The 13,429-nt window shown below is 35.5% G+C and overlaps 2 long non-coding RNA genes across 7 annotated transcripts; both read right to left on the reverse strand.

Moving 5' to 3' along the window:
• Positions 1-246: 246 nt before the first annotated feature.
• On the reverse strand, positions 247-6,412 carry LOC110917166. 6 transcript variants are annotated; one of them, XR_004883955.1, is made up of 15 exons: positions 6,316-6,412; positions 5,181-5,333; positions 5,018-5,072; positions 4,887-4,932; positions 4,703-4,753; positions 4,384-4,588; positions 4,168-4,216; positions 4,020-4,088; positions 2,863-3,915; positions 2,552-2,781; positions 1,716-1,895; positions 1,423-1,614; positions 1,130-1,347; positions 708-910; positions 247-624 (listed from the first exon to the last, which is right to left on the reverse strand). It is a non-coding gene; the product is annotated as an uncharacterized LOC110917166 (long non-coding RNA). The 6 variants fall into 6 exon arrangements; XR_004883954.1 differs by having other exon boundaries at positions 708-1,347; positions 4,384-4,584; XR_004883953.1 differs by having other exon boundaries at positions 708-1,347; positions 1,423-1,585.
• Positions 6,413-10,569: 4,157 nt separating this feature from the next.
• On the reverse strand, positions 10,570-12,999 carry LOC118488136. The gene is made up of 5 exons (XR_004883958.1): positions 12,717-12,999; positions 11,991-12,170; positions 11,820-11,900; positions 11,211-11,620; positions 10,570-10,660 (listed from the first exon to the last, which is right to left on the reverse strand). It is a non-coding gene; the product is annotated as an uncharacterized LOC118488136 (long non-coding RNA).
• Positions 13,000-13,429: the final 430 nt, after the last annotated feature.

The raw sequence follows: 13,429 nt of genomic DNA on the forward strand, positions 1-13,429 counted from the left end.
TGTTCGGCTCCAGGGGAGAAGTTATCGAAGCAGCCGAGGAACATTAATCGCTTAATGGTTGATGACTTGAGGTATCCTTGATTGGCCAGTAGTTAAGAAATAACTATGGGTGGGTAATCCAGATACCTTTAGTTATATTAATTTTGAGCATTTTATTTATTAACACAATGTACATATTCAAAAACTTTCCAGCATGTTAAACTTATCTATTTCAAATATGAAAGATGAATAAATCAAAGGACTTTAGATCATGAACCTAATCATTCATTCAAAACTTGCACCTGTGGCTGGCCACACGTTTCATATATATAATGATCTTAACATATTGTTCTCTTTTCACTTGTTTTCTGCACATACACAACCTAACCTACATGCTACTACCACAAAAAGTAACAACAATACAAAATCCAACTACATTTCATATCCTTCATTGTGCAATTCTTTGCACCTCATTTTGTTCATCAAATGTTTCAATTAAAAGTGGAGGTGCATAATGTGCAGTCCCTTGGTGTTCCTCTGCATCCTGGCAATACCCGAGACCCCAACACGCATGATCGTATCGATCGACATTTCCACTACTGCAAAGAAAAGAGTAGCCACCACATACCCGAGACCCCAACACGCCTGCAACATCCAATAACAAAATCCAGTTAGTATCGATCGTTTTGTTCAAAGATTCAATTTTGACCCAAACCCATGTTACGTACCAGCACAGGAAATAATGGGGATGTGATCTTGTTGTGGGATGATTTGTATTTATGAGTATCCAACATAAGAATTGCAAAAAGAGCACTTGCAATACTCATTTTGTAAAGGTTTTCTTTTTCGCTCTTTCTAACACCACTTGGTTCAACTCAAGGCCATTTTGGTCATACCCCATTTTGACCCGAACCACAATTGTTTTAGCATTCTGAGAGAACTAAGAAATTAAGAAAAAAAATGGCCGAAAATAGGAGACTGATATGTAAAAACAAATGAACAAATTATGAGAGATTTGCTTGATCAAACGGTTAATATATGAAAATATGAGTTCCATAAAGTATAACTGCATAAGCGAGTACTTAAAAATGGTTAACGCCACAATCGGTCTTCACCTCAAATCCCAAAAGTAAGAAAAACAAACCCATACCTGAATAACACCAGCATCACCCGAATTCTTGAGAGCCATTAAATATTTGGTCTCTCCAAGTCGATCTAAATAGCGTCAACAGAAAGCTAGTGTAGAGAAATTCTTATCAATTGTGGCAAGAAGCTGTTTTGCTCTTGGCAACCGCAACGGAACATGCCCCACATCAAAGTTTTTCATGTAGTGGCTGCTCTCCAGATCTTCTCTCATATATCCCTTACCTAAAGCAAACACAATACATTCATTTGTATGCCTATGTTTGTCAATACTATGATATTAAAATAAATAATATATACCTGTAGATCCAAAAGTTTCAATTGCATAGAATTCTCCCTCTTCCATCTTTGTCTATTCTCCTCCCTTCACGATTGGCACTGATTTCCCAGCATGAATTTGATATGGCCCAATGCTGTGTCCGTTCAAGTTTCGGATACTTTTCCCAGCATGAAAATGGATTAACTGCTGATATCAGGCCGTTCATTTATATCCTCCATAGTATTTTTAATTCAATTAGTTTATTGCTTCAAACGAAGAACTACTGTTACCAAACACCACCACGGTCTCAATATAAGAAACGGACTTCACTTACAAAATATACGGCATCTCTGGCTGCAATGTTGAGAATATCAGCACACGAAACGGCTCCTGGGCACTGTGCTTCCAAGACTTGCTTGATCTGGTCAATAAGCACAAATGCTCCTGGTCCTCGCGCTTTTGGTGATTCTTTTTCTGTGTTTTGTCCATCTAGAAAAACCGATGCATCACACCCCTGTTATTTCATTCTCATTAGCTTAAGTTAAAAACCCAAAAAGTGAGGGTTTGGTTGTTGTTTAAAAACTGTTTGAAACTGATCGAACGGTTCAAACTGAAGCAAGTTAGCCAGTCTAAGTCTCAAACAGTGAGGGTTTGGTTTCTATGTTTGATGGTTTAACGGCTTGGTTCGTTTGAAACTTGGACCATCCGTGTTACCGGTGTAAACCAAACTGATCATTTAAATGTATTATTTATATTTATTCACTATATGTAGTTTTATAGATATATTTATTACAAAACTTACTACCATTTATATCATTTTGAAAATATTAATATACAATAATGATTTTGAAAATATGAAAAAAAAAACTTCAAACTTGAAAACCGAACCGCAAAACCAGCTGACTCACCCCACCTGGGAGGTTTGGTTTGGCGTTTCTCGAAGACTGCTTTTTCAAACTTTGGGGGGGGGGGGGACTGAAGTGCAAAACCAGCCGACTCACCCAACCTGGCTGGTTTGGCGTTTTTCAACGTCTAGTTACCTCTTTAGCATAATTTTGTAAAACCCGGCCTAACTGAACCATAAACGTCCCCAAGTCAAGTCTAGAACTAAGTTGTAAAGTATATAGGGGTTGTATATCATGATTAATATAGGAAATGGACTTAACTTACAAAATACACGGCATCTCTGGCTGCAATGTTGAGAATATCAGCACACGAAACGGCTCATGGGCACCGTGCTTCCAAGACTTGCTTGATCTTGTCAATAAGCACAAATGCTCCTAGTCCTCGCGCTTTTGGTGATTCTTTTTTTTTGTGTTTGGTCCATCTAGAAGAACAGAGATGACCCAAACTGAGATGACCCGTTAACAATTTAGTTGCTGATCCATAATTGGTGGATCCTATAAAATATAAAAACAAAAACAAAAAATGGCAGGTTATTGATTGTGAAAGAGTAAGGCAATATGTAAAAACAGATTAACCTGAGTGAATGGTGGATGCATGTAGTTGGGTTAGTTCTCAGCATCATGGTTTTCGCTACACTTGCCGATCCCCTTCTCTTATATTTGAAAATTTTAAATTAGCATTGGAAGTTGAGGTGCTGCAAATAAGAGAATTTATAACATATGTTAACTTAAAAACTTTGGGAATATTACTAATAAGACTATTCGTCGTCTCTCATTGACATAACACCATAAATGCACGATTGGACAATCCACCACCGTCATAAGGTTCGCCATGCTCTAAGCTTTCAATCGGTACCGTTCACGCGCCGAAAGACTCACCGGAGCCTTGTTTTCCCATCATAAGTCATAACCATCATGTTCTTCCGACCAACATGATTGTGATACATTGGCAAAGCTCAAACATGTTTTAGCCTCTTTTAGTTACAAAAAAAAAAAAAGAAAAGAAAAAAGAAACATAAGCTCACAATCTATCTTAGTTGCAACTTAATTTATTTCACCACTTTACTTGGCAAAAATACACGTCCAAATACTTCTCCTTTCTGTCGATCATCTATATCCTCATATTGAAGATATTGGAAAAGCTTATTTTTAGAAATGTTACTTCCTAAATTTTATTTTTTTACCTCGTAATATAATCAGTTCAACATGGATCCTATCACCAGATATATAGTATACCTAAAAACCTTCTCTAACCATTTTGTTGCTTTCCTATAAAACAATCTATAGATAACATGAGGCTTGATTTTAGTATTTCACATCAGTGCGTCACTACCAACTTCATCGCGAAAACCTTACAAAAGTAATGGCATGTGTTCAGTATGCTACAATAGTATGGGTTCAACATAGGGTGTACACATTTGCATTGACTGTTAAGATATGTAGAACATATTATGCTATATATGAATTAGCTACCTTTCTAGAAACCAATGGCATCAAATATTTATAAAAATTAAAAAGAAGCTTCAAGTTATTAGAGTAGCTGGCCTTCGTCTCCTTGTGTTCCTGGCACATAGCACATCATTGAAAGTAGTAGTGCCCCAAACATGGATCACACGGGTCGTCTACCTCCTTAAAAGCCAAAAAAAAAACTACAAAATTTCAATTATTAGCCCTAATTTAACAGCTACCGTTCCTGAAATAGTGGATTTGAATGGAAAGGGTTTAGATGAAACCTGGTGAGAAAGACATTAGAAGTGACGATTTCTTATGTATGAAGACGATGGAAGACTATAAGAGAATCCCTAATAATAAAGAAAAATAAACGAATGTTTAAGATGAAATCGAACAAAAATGAAGAAAATAATTATAACATAAACTCACCTTGCAGAGGAGGAACCGTAACCCTAAGGATGAAACGAAGATGGATCACCTGAGCCAGAAGAGGATGGTGCAACAGTGAAGATAAAATCAATCGAAAACAGAATGATTGATCGATGAGCAGAAGTTAGTTTGCATTTAGGGTTGTGATGGGATTCTTAGGAATCGAAAAGGAAAGGATTAACAATAAAAATCATATGTGAAGATCAGAAAACCTACCATCCGATTTGCTTGACTGATGGAAGAACGGCGATTGAGGCCGGAAGATTAGGGTTTCTTAATGTTTGAAATGTATGGTGTACTCATTTGTTAATCGGGTGAATGGATATCCATTGGGTCGGATTCATGAACAAAAAGGATCCGCGAGCTTTTTCCAAGATCCGTCCATTTTCCCGCCAAAATGCACAATTTAGAGGGCTCCTAGCTTGACACATCAGCAAAATTTAACACATTTATTATATATAGTAGATTAAAGTTGTTTTTTTCTCTCTATGGTTGAAACCCAAAGTGCGTTGTTTACAAAGAAAGCGTAATGTACCTCATTTGTTACTAACCAGTAGTGTTGTATACCTCATATATATAGATAAACCTGTAAAATCAAACAAAATTCATAAGAATTTTCATAGGGAATGAGTCACTTGTCGGTTCATACTTCATAGTTCATACAACTACCATAAAAATATTAAAATAATGCGGTACCAAATATATGGACGATTAGTTACCTTCAAAACAATTAAGACTGACTTCAAGTGCAGCTGGGATGAAGAACTGTCAATCGCATAAACCAAACTGAAATCCATAGTCTCCCACAAATTTTAAACCTAAAAAAAGTACTAAAATATAAGATTTGTACCTTTTTAGCCATTGCAACAACAACCAAAACATCTTATCTCTTGCCACCCTAAGACCTACAAAAGGTGAAATTCAAGCACAAAAGAAACATAAAACATGCATAAATCCTCAATGAAATTGCTCACTAATCTAGTAAAATATAACCTAGGTCGTAATAACCTAACCTCATTTGTTACGAATCCAAGGAAGATTAGAGGCAAGCATTGCATGATCCAATTTGTGTGCCCTTAGCCAAAGCTGATATCGTCTCCACTGTATCACCTATCCTGGTTCTTCGTCACCATTGTCATCTTCCGCCATGGCGAGGAGCTGGAGGCCTGGAGCATCGGACGACGAATAAATGAGCTTATCAAACAATAAGAGCCTGATCATAGAGTCGCTAATTTGTTAAAATCCAACAGTATGCAGTTAAATTTAAAACCTATCAAGACTTGTCAGGTGAGTTAAGAAAAATGATAACATCAGAACCATATGAATACCCAATATGCGTTCAATTCAAGAAACACAAACAAACAAAAACAAATTAATATAAAATATCTTAAAGAGCTAGTAAATTCAAGAATCTAAAACAATCATTGATTAGATCATCGATCATCATTCTGGTTTGTTGTCAAGATTAATGAGATGGGTTTCAGTGGACATTTTTATCTTCTAGAGTCAAAAGAGCCCATTGGCAAAATAGACCTAATATCATACAGAAATTGTAGATGATGAAATCTTGGTAAAAATAAGATCGTTAAGAAATGTGTAACTAAAAAGAGATTAATTCTACTCTCCAAGAACAACCTTTAATCAAGATTACACACAATCTCAAGAATGATAAATGATTTCAGAAAAAATAAAACTAATAACCTTTACAATATGAACATGTATGACAGGCAAAATAAAAATGATTCGAAAAAAGATATCAAGATTTGAAATTTTAGATATGATTCTATATTTCAAACACTAAACACATTAACATATATGAAAAACATCAAAGATGATTCAAAATTTCAATTTCAGATAAACATCAGAACGTGATTTTGAATGTTCGACTGTTTAAAAACCCTAACATCGTTTAAAATAAACATCACAAAATCACCTTTTTAAAATATTTCAGATGAACATCATGGAATCATCAAAGGAATTTCAAGTTACAACACTAAGAATGGAGAAAAAACATACCTTATGCGAGTTAGGGTTTTCATACTAAAAAAAGGATGGAGTCAAAGAACATATAGATTCGTTACTCTTAAGGCCACCACCACCGTCACCATACTCTTACACATGGAGTTAATTTAAAGATTACCAACATACCTGTAGTGGTTGATCGATATCTTAATCCCTATTCAGTGATGGCGGCGACGACTGATGTAGAAGAGGAAGGAAGGGGAGGCTAGGGTTTACAACAGGGATTACAAAAGAAGCGTGTTTTAGAAGCCTTTATATGTATCCATATTAGTGGGTCGGGTTAGAAAAATGGGTATTCTAAAAAACAAAAAAGGTGGACGGGATTTTCCCGCCAAAAACCAAAATTTAGAGGCCTCCTAGCTTGACACATCAGCAAAATTTAACACATTTATTATATATATATAATATATATATATATAAGAGTAGGTTCAAGAGTGAACGCTAGTGTAGCTTGCGAATTGAGTGAATTAATCCTGGCCATACACGTGTGTAGATCAATGGCCAGGATTTGATGTTGAAATACACTAGTGTATTTTATGATTTGATGATGAGATTCTGGCCATACATGTGTGTAGATCAATGGCTAGGATTTGTTCACTCAGTTCGCAAATACACTAGTGTTCACTCTAGAACCCCACCCTAGCCATTTACCCGCGCGATGCGGCGGGAGTGACGATTTACAATCGGATACTCGTTTACCATTAGTTTATCACCTATCGTTTTGTTGTTCTTCGATTTCAATATGGCACGATAAATTGTAGCAAGAGAATTTAGGGAGAAAAATGTCTCAAGATTTTAGGGTTTCATTGTAATTAGAGATGAGCATATGGGACTTGGTACCTGTAGCGAATTTCCCGAATTGATTTGTTTTTGTATCAAAAGGGTACCCACTTTTTGCCGTTTTCAGTACCTGTTCGGTACCAGTATCTACCTACCTGTGCCTATATTTTTGGAAAATTTCGGTATAGGTACTTTCGGTTCTGAGTTCATCCCTAAATGTAATAAGTAATAATAGCAGATCTTCTATTTGATGTAATCCGGATCAAGTAGGATCTATTAGGAAATGCATGTGAACAAAAGGAAAATGCGGTGGCTTTAAAATGTTAGTACCTTATGTAACTTAAATTGTAATCTCTTAAAAACTCCTAAGTTAATGATTATAAATCATATATGTTGCCGAATATAATCTAAAAAAAAGTGTAATGTAAATCATATATATTACCGAATATAATAAAAATAGTGTAATAGAACAATTTTGATATATTTTGTTACTTACCCTTTTATAAATATAATTGCTAACTTGTTAGCCATTATTATTTTTTATTTACATAAATTTAAGACAATGAATATATTTTACTGGTTCAAGTGATTTGAGTTGGGCTGCAGCAAATTCAAATACAAAATATACTACAGGTGAATTTGAACTTCTATCAAGGTTTTGAACTTTGTACAAGTGTCAAGTTTTTTATCGGAAATAACTTGCTTTTCCAAACCCTTCTTATGGAAAATGCCCACTGTCCATTTGTGCCAACGTGAAGTGTTTATCTAGCTCGGAATTTAGCAACTCACCGCCCCAATCAATCATTGAAGCACTATTGGCTTAATATGAAAACCAAAAAGATGGCCAGTAACCCAATACATGTCCCTTTCCAAACTGCATCCACCAATGTCCCTCTTTTTTGTCCTACAAAACGAATCAGAATACCAGTTAATCTTAAAAGTGACCATCTTTATTAAAAAAATACAACCTATAACATGTCGGTTTGGACCAACACAACAACATTCCTTTGTCCGACTATTTATACTTGTATTAAACATAACTACAAAGACAACAGTATTAAAATATTAAGTGTTGAAATACTTGTACATGTTGAAAAAGTGGCAACTGACCATTATTGCCCCTCGAATATGCATAATATATAGTGTAGATATGAACTTCATATAATGGACAAAAGTGTCTACGGGTCAACCAAACCCGGCCCACCACAACCAGTGTTAAAAATAATAAAATTTGTAGTACTCGCCATAATCTTAGCCGTCTCAGTCCGGGGTTTTCAAATTAATAGTGTTTAATTTAACCAAAATGTTCACCCAAAATAACCATACTAATTAACCGACAGGAAATTAATAAGCGTAACAACATTTTACTTCCAATAAAAAATTGACTTAGATCTACAGCTTATATACATACACACACAGAGGCAGACGCCTTTAAAAAAGGTTATGGAATTAAAGAAATTGAAAAAACTAAAAAATATGAAGTTGTTGCCTTGAAAAAGGTATATTTTAATTGCAGCACCTACACACATACATATGTACAGATATAAATATACAGATAGGTAGAGGGAGAGAGTGTGTGTACCTGCTTAAGGCCATGGGCCTCTATAGTGACACACTCATATATAGAGTCCTCCAACCTTTCAGGGGCTCTTGAAGCACGGGTTTGAGCATCATGAATGAATGTTGGAGGCACTCAACATTTTTTTCACAAAAAGATTCATCCAATCTGCACCATCTACATGTTTTTGACGAAGTGAATTTTCAAACGGCCCAGCCTCTCACCATTGCCACCCCATTAGTTGCAATATCTATATTCACATCAGCAAACGGGCTGAAAACTGCCACATGCCTTGTTTAATGCATACATCTTGCCTAAACCGCTTTATTCTAATATTAATCTAATTTTATTGCATTATCTTTAATATCTATAATATTTCAAAATACATAGATAAGTGTTTTCTGACCCAGCTCAATTCACCCAGTATTAATAAAGTTGCATTCGCACATTTAACCCAAACATGTTTTGACCCGTTATCCACCCAACCTGCCATCTTGTATGCATTAACAATTGCTTAAGAAACTTTGCCCATTAGACAGGCTTCTTTTCCGCCCATACATTTTTTATTTGACTCATTTAAGATACAACACAACTCGAATTGACTCGGGTATAAGTAAATTGGTCTAAATTAAGTACCTTGGTGCCAAATTTTAATAGGCCAACTGGACGGATGGAAACATTAACATCACAACAAAGCGATTCTTCTTGCATATTTCCATTAGTAACTCCCAATTATCTCAGCACCATTCGTAACTCTACAACGTATTCTGCAGCTTCAATGTCTGTTCTCATATCAGGTTCAGGATTATTTCAAGCAAAGGCACACCAGCTCTGTTCAAATCAACGTGTCCCAAAATATATATATATATATATATATATATATATATATATATATATATATATATATATATTACCTCCAAATAACATAAATAACATGGTACATTTTCAATAGGAGGATGATGTCTAGTCTAAGAGAAAGAGAATTTACAAGGATTCTGGCAGCCATCCCCATCAGCTTCATGTGAGACCGAATGTTAAGCATGGCATCCCTAGCTTCAAATAATGCTTTCGGAATTTCTTGGCTGCTTGCTTCATTGGCTTGCTCTACCCACTATCACGCAACAGAGGCATTTGAGATTATAAAATATTAATAATATAAGACATGTTCTATAACAATTTATGAACTACCTTCTTTGACTGATCCATTGTCATGGGCCTAGGTTGATTTTCCTCATCTGCAAACGGCTGTGTTTTCACACCGGTTTGCTGCTGCGTTTGCAGCCGTAAATGCGTCGCTAAATGGTTGCAAACGCGGTACTTGTAAGTTTCTTATTCATTATAGTGAAAATCAACCGAAAATGATCCGATTACACCGAAACTCGTCCGATTTCGAGCGTGATTACGGCTGCAAATGCAGCAGCAAACGGCTACGTTTTTACACCCGTTTGCTGCTGCGTTTGCAGTCGTAAACGCGCCGTCTAACATCATCAAATAAATTAGAATTTTTTTTATGAAATCCTGGTACTTGTAAGTTTCTTATTCATTAGATTTATAATTAAATCCTGGTACTTGTAAGTTTCTTAATCATTATAGTTATAACTATATTGTAAATCCTGGTTCGAACTGATTCAATCGACTTTCAAATTGTTTCGGTTGAGTTTCGGTGTGTCATTAGAGAATTTCGGACAGTTTCGGTTTATTTCAGTGTGTTTTTTGATGTGTTAATGAATTTTGGTTACTTTCGGATCACGTTTTGATAACTTCAAACAGTTTGTTTTATCATTGTTTTAAATTTCGAAACATCATCTTGTGTTAGATCTGAGTTACAAGTGTTCGGATCTGAGTTTGATGTGTTCAAACAGTAAAAAATATAATAAAAAAGGTTTTCTGGCTACGTTCAAAAATCTATCAGAAGTAAACCGAAAGTGATCCGATTACACCGAAACTCAACCGATTTCGATCGTGATTACGACTACAAACGCAGCAGCAAACGACTGCGTTTTTACACTCGTTTGCTGCTGCGTTTGCAGCCGTAAACGCACCCATATCTGAGCAGTAAAGAATGTTGGTTTTTAATGCTGAAAAATCTGCCGCCTTTGCGCCTCAATGGCCATCAAAAACTCCAAAGAAAGCCTATAATCATAAATTATCAATGTAAATACCACAACGGAGAAATTACACGCTAATTGATCAAACTAGTATAGCTATTTTAGAGAAAAATTAACAAATTAGACAAGCTCACCGGACAAATTATCAAAATGGACAATGACTGTTGGCTAGGCCCCAAATTTGTCAGCTTAGCGGGCGTTTGAAAGTCAACTTGTCTATTTTGATAAAAATAAAATAAAAATTCCCTTATTTTTAATGTTTTTCATGAACCCTAGCTATTTTGTTATATAATTATCATCAGAAAATTAGATTTTTTTAGGTTTCTTTTGTAAGTATCTCATCGTAAACTTATATAGTAGATCAACTATATACAAGTACACAATGAGGTGACATAAATACAAATGAAACCTAATTAAATCATATCTCTGTGTTGTGATAATAATATAGCAATAAATCATGACTAATATATTCTCTCTAATAAAACTCGTATCAGATCACAATTAGTCAAAAAAATTGCAAAAAGAACATTCACTCCAATGAAATATACCGAAAGAAAACGATTTCAAATTAATACCTGTTTACAATCGCCTTGAAGATCAACAACAACCGAGTACCGATCCTCCATAGCGCCTCATTTTCCTCTTTTACAATACACAGAATACTCCTCACCTTCATCATCAATCTCTGCCACATCATCAACCGGCTTAACCACCTCATCCACAAAACTCAACGGCGCAAACGGAATCTGAATCCTCGCAGGCCTCTTCCGCTTCGAGAGAACCGTTGGTAACGAATTATTCGAACTATCACAACTAACAACCATCCTTCATTATATCAATTTGTATGAAGAGTTGACGACGGAGATGACGGTACCGGAGATGTATGATGGAGAGAGAGCGGTGATGACGGAGAGATCATCTGTTAACGAAACATCGGTGACGATAAAGTTTTTGACTCCCATCACCTCGATGGTTATAGCTTTCTCTGAGATATCAACAATTTTAGCTCTAAATATGTCCACTAACCACTTGACGTGAAAGGTAAGAATCACAAAAGAATATGGTAAGATAGATTTGAGTGCATATGTTCATTGCAACTTATCAGAACAGTTCAGTACTTCAGTATAACATATATAACAGTCATTAACCAAAACATGAAGAGCATGGCATAATTAGTTAAATACCTCTAAACTATATCTTGGATCTGCATTTATCTTGATGAGCATCAACTCACGTTCTTGCGGCTCCTTTGAAATATATTCAACCTATTAAAACGGTCAATTTGACAGTTAAAGCTTTAAAAAACAAATAGTAAATATGATGAATCAATCTATAGTCAGAATGTAAGCGAAAACCTTTAAAACATTAACAAGCTTTCAGTCCCAGATACAACTATAGTAAAAAGAGCTTCGTCCTTGTTTAAACCAACAGCAAGTTACTCGATATTATACCCTCTCCTTGCAAAGACTCCTACAATCCGATTTATCATTCCACTTTCGTCACCAATAAACACTGAAATCGTGTAGCGCCTCACCCTAAATAACAACATAAACCATAGAAATTTTACAACGAAGATAAATAAAAGTGTGAAAAAACAAAACCTAAGTTACTTCCCCATCCCACAAAAGAGAGTCCAGTTTTAATAGTCGAGTGTCAAATGACTTATCTTGAACTACGACATTTCATGATAATTGTTATATCGGTGAGTCGGTCGATTAAAAAATAATTACTATAGTTAGGCCTGAGCAGGATTCAGGTTGCACCTAACCTAACACAATGTATAAGTGAATAACTCATTGTTAAAACGTGACCTAAAACAATGTATAAATCCAATGCTAACACCTAACCTAAAACAATAACTGATTAATATCAAATGGCAATTTCAAAATGATGAAGCACTAAAAACCTAAGTCATGACTCACAACCAAATACAAAATTAAACAAATCGAACATGAAAATGTAATCCTGAACCTCATCATTTTAACAATTTAACCTAAAATCATTTACACAAACAACCTTCATGCAAAATTAACCACAAAATCATAAAACCTAACGATTCAAATTTAACCGAACAAACTCACTTAGACCGGGCCATAGATGTAGTCGAATCAACGGCAGTAGAAACGGACCCGCTGGTGTCTTGCACAGTGAGTGTTTTGAGATGAGATTTTTTGGGATTTGAAGAGAGAGTGTAGATGGAGGCGGATAAGAAATGAGAGATCCAGGAATTGCGGATAAGAAATGAGAGATCCAGGAATTAGCGTGGTCTTCTTGGTACCGTGATGGATCTGGATTTGGGCTTTGATGAGTTTGTAGGGTTTCTTAAGAGAGAATGGCCAGATTTTGAGATTTGATGTTGAAAAGACAGGATGATGTATGGGGAAGTGTGGATGAGCAGGGATTCAAATTTTGGACAAAAAGGATTGGCCGCCTAAAATTTAGGTTGAATAAATTTAAAAGTTGGTGTGCTTTAGATGGTTGTACAATATGCTTTAAAGGCTTGTAAGTGGTAAATGACCATTCCTACCCTTTGGATATGCATTATATATATATATATATATATATATATATATATATATATATATATATATATATATATATATATATATATATATATATATATTGTAACGACTCTCCTAGGACCCTTAACATAACCCTAAACGCTCTTAAAACGCCCCGAGTGCGAGAAACGGACCCGAAATACCTTCGTGCTTGGTGAAATCAAGAAAAACAAGATATTTGGTTCGCTCGCGGGCCGCGTAAAGGTTAAGCCAAGCTTACGCGGGCCGCGACA

This window comes from Helianthus annuus, chromosome 16, assembly GCF_002127325.2.
Source record: "Helianthus annuus cultivar XRQ/B chromosome 16, HanXRQr2.0-SUNRISE, whole genome shotgun sequence".
NCBI lineage: Eukaryota > Viridiplantae > Streptophyta > Magnoliopsida > Asterales > Asteraceae > Helianthus > Helianthus annuus.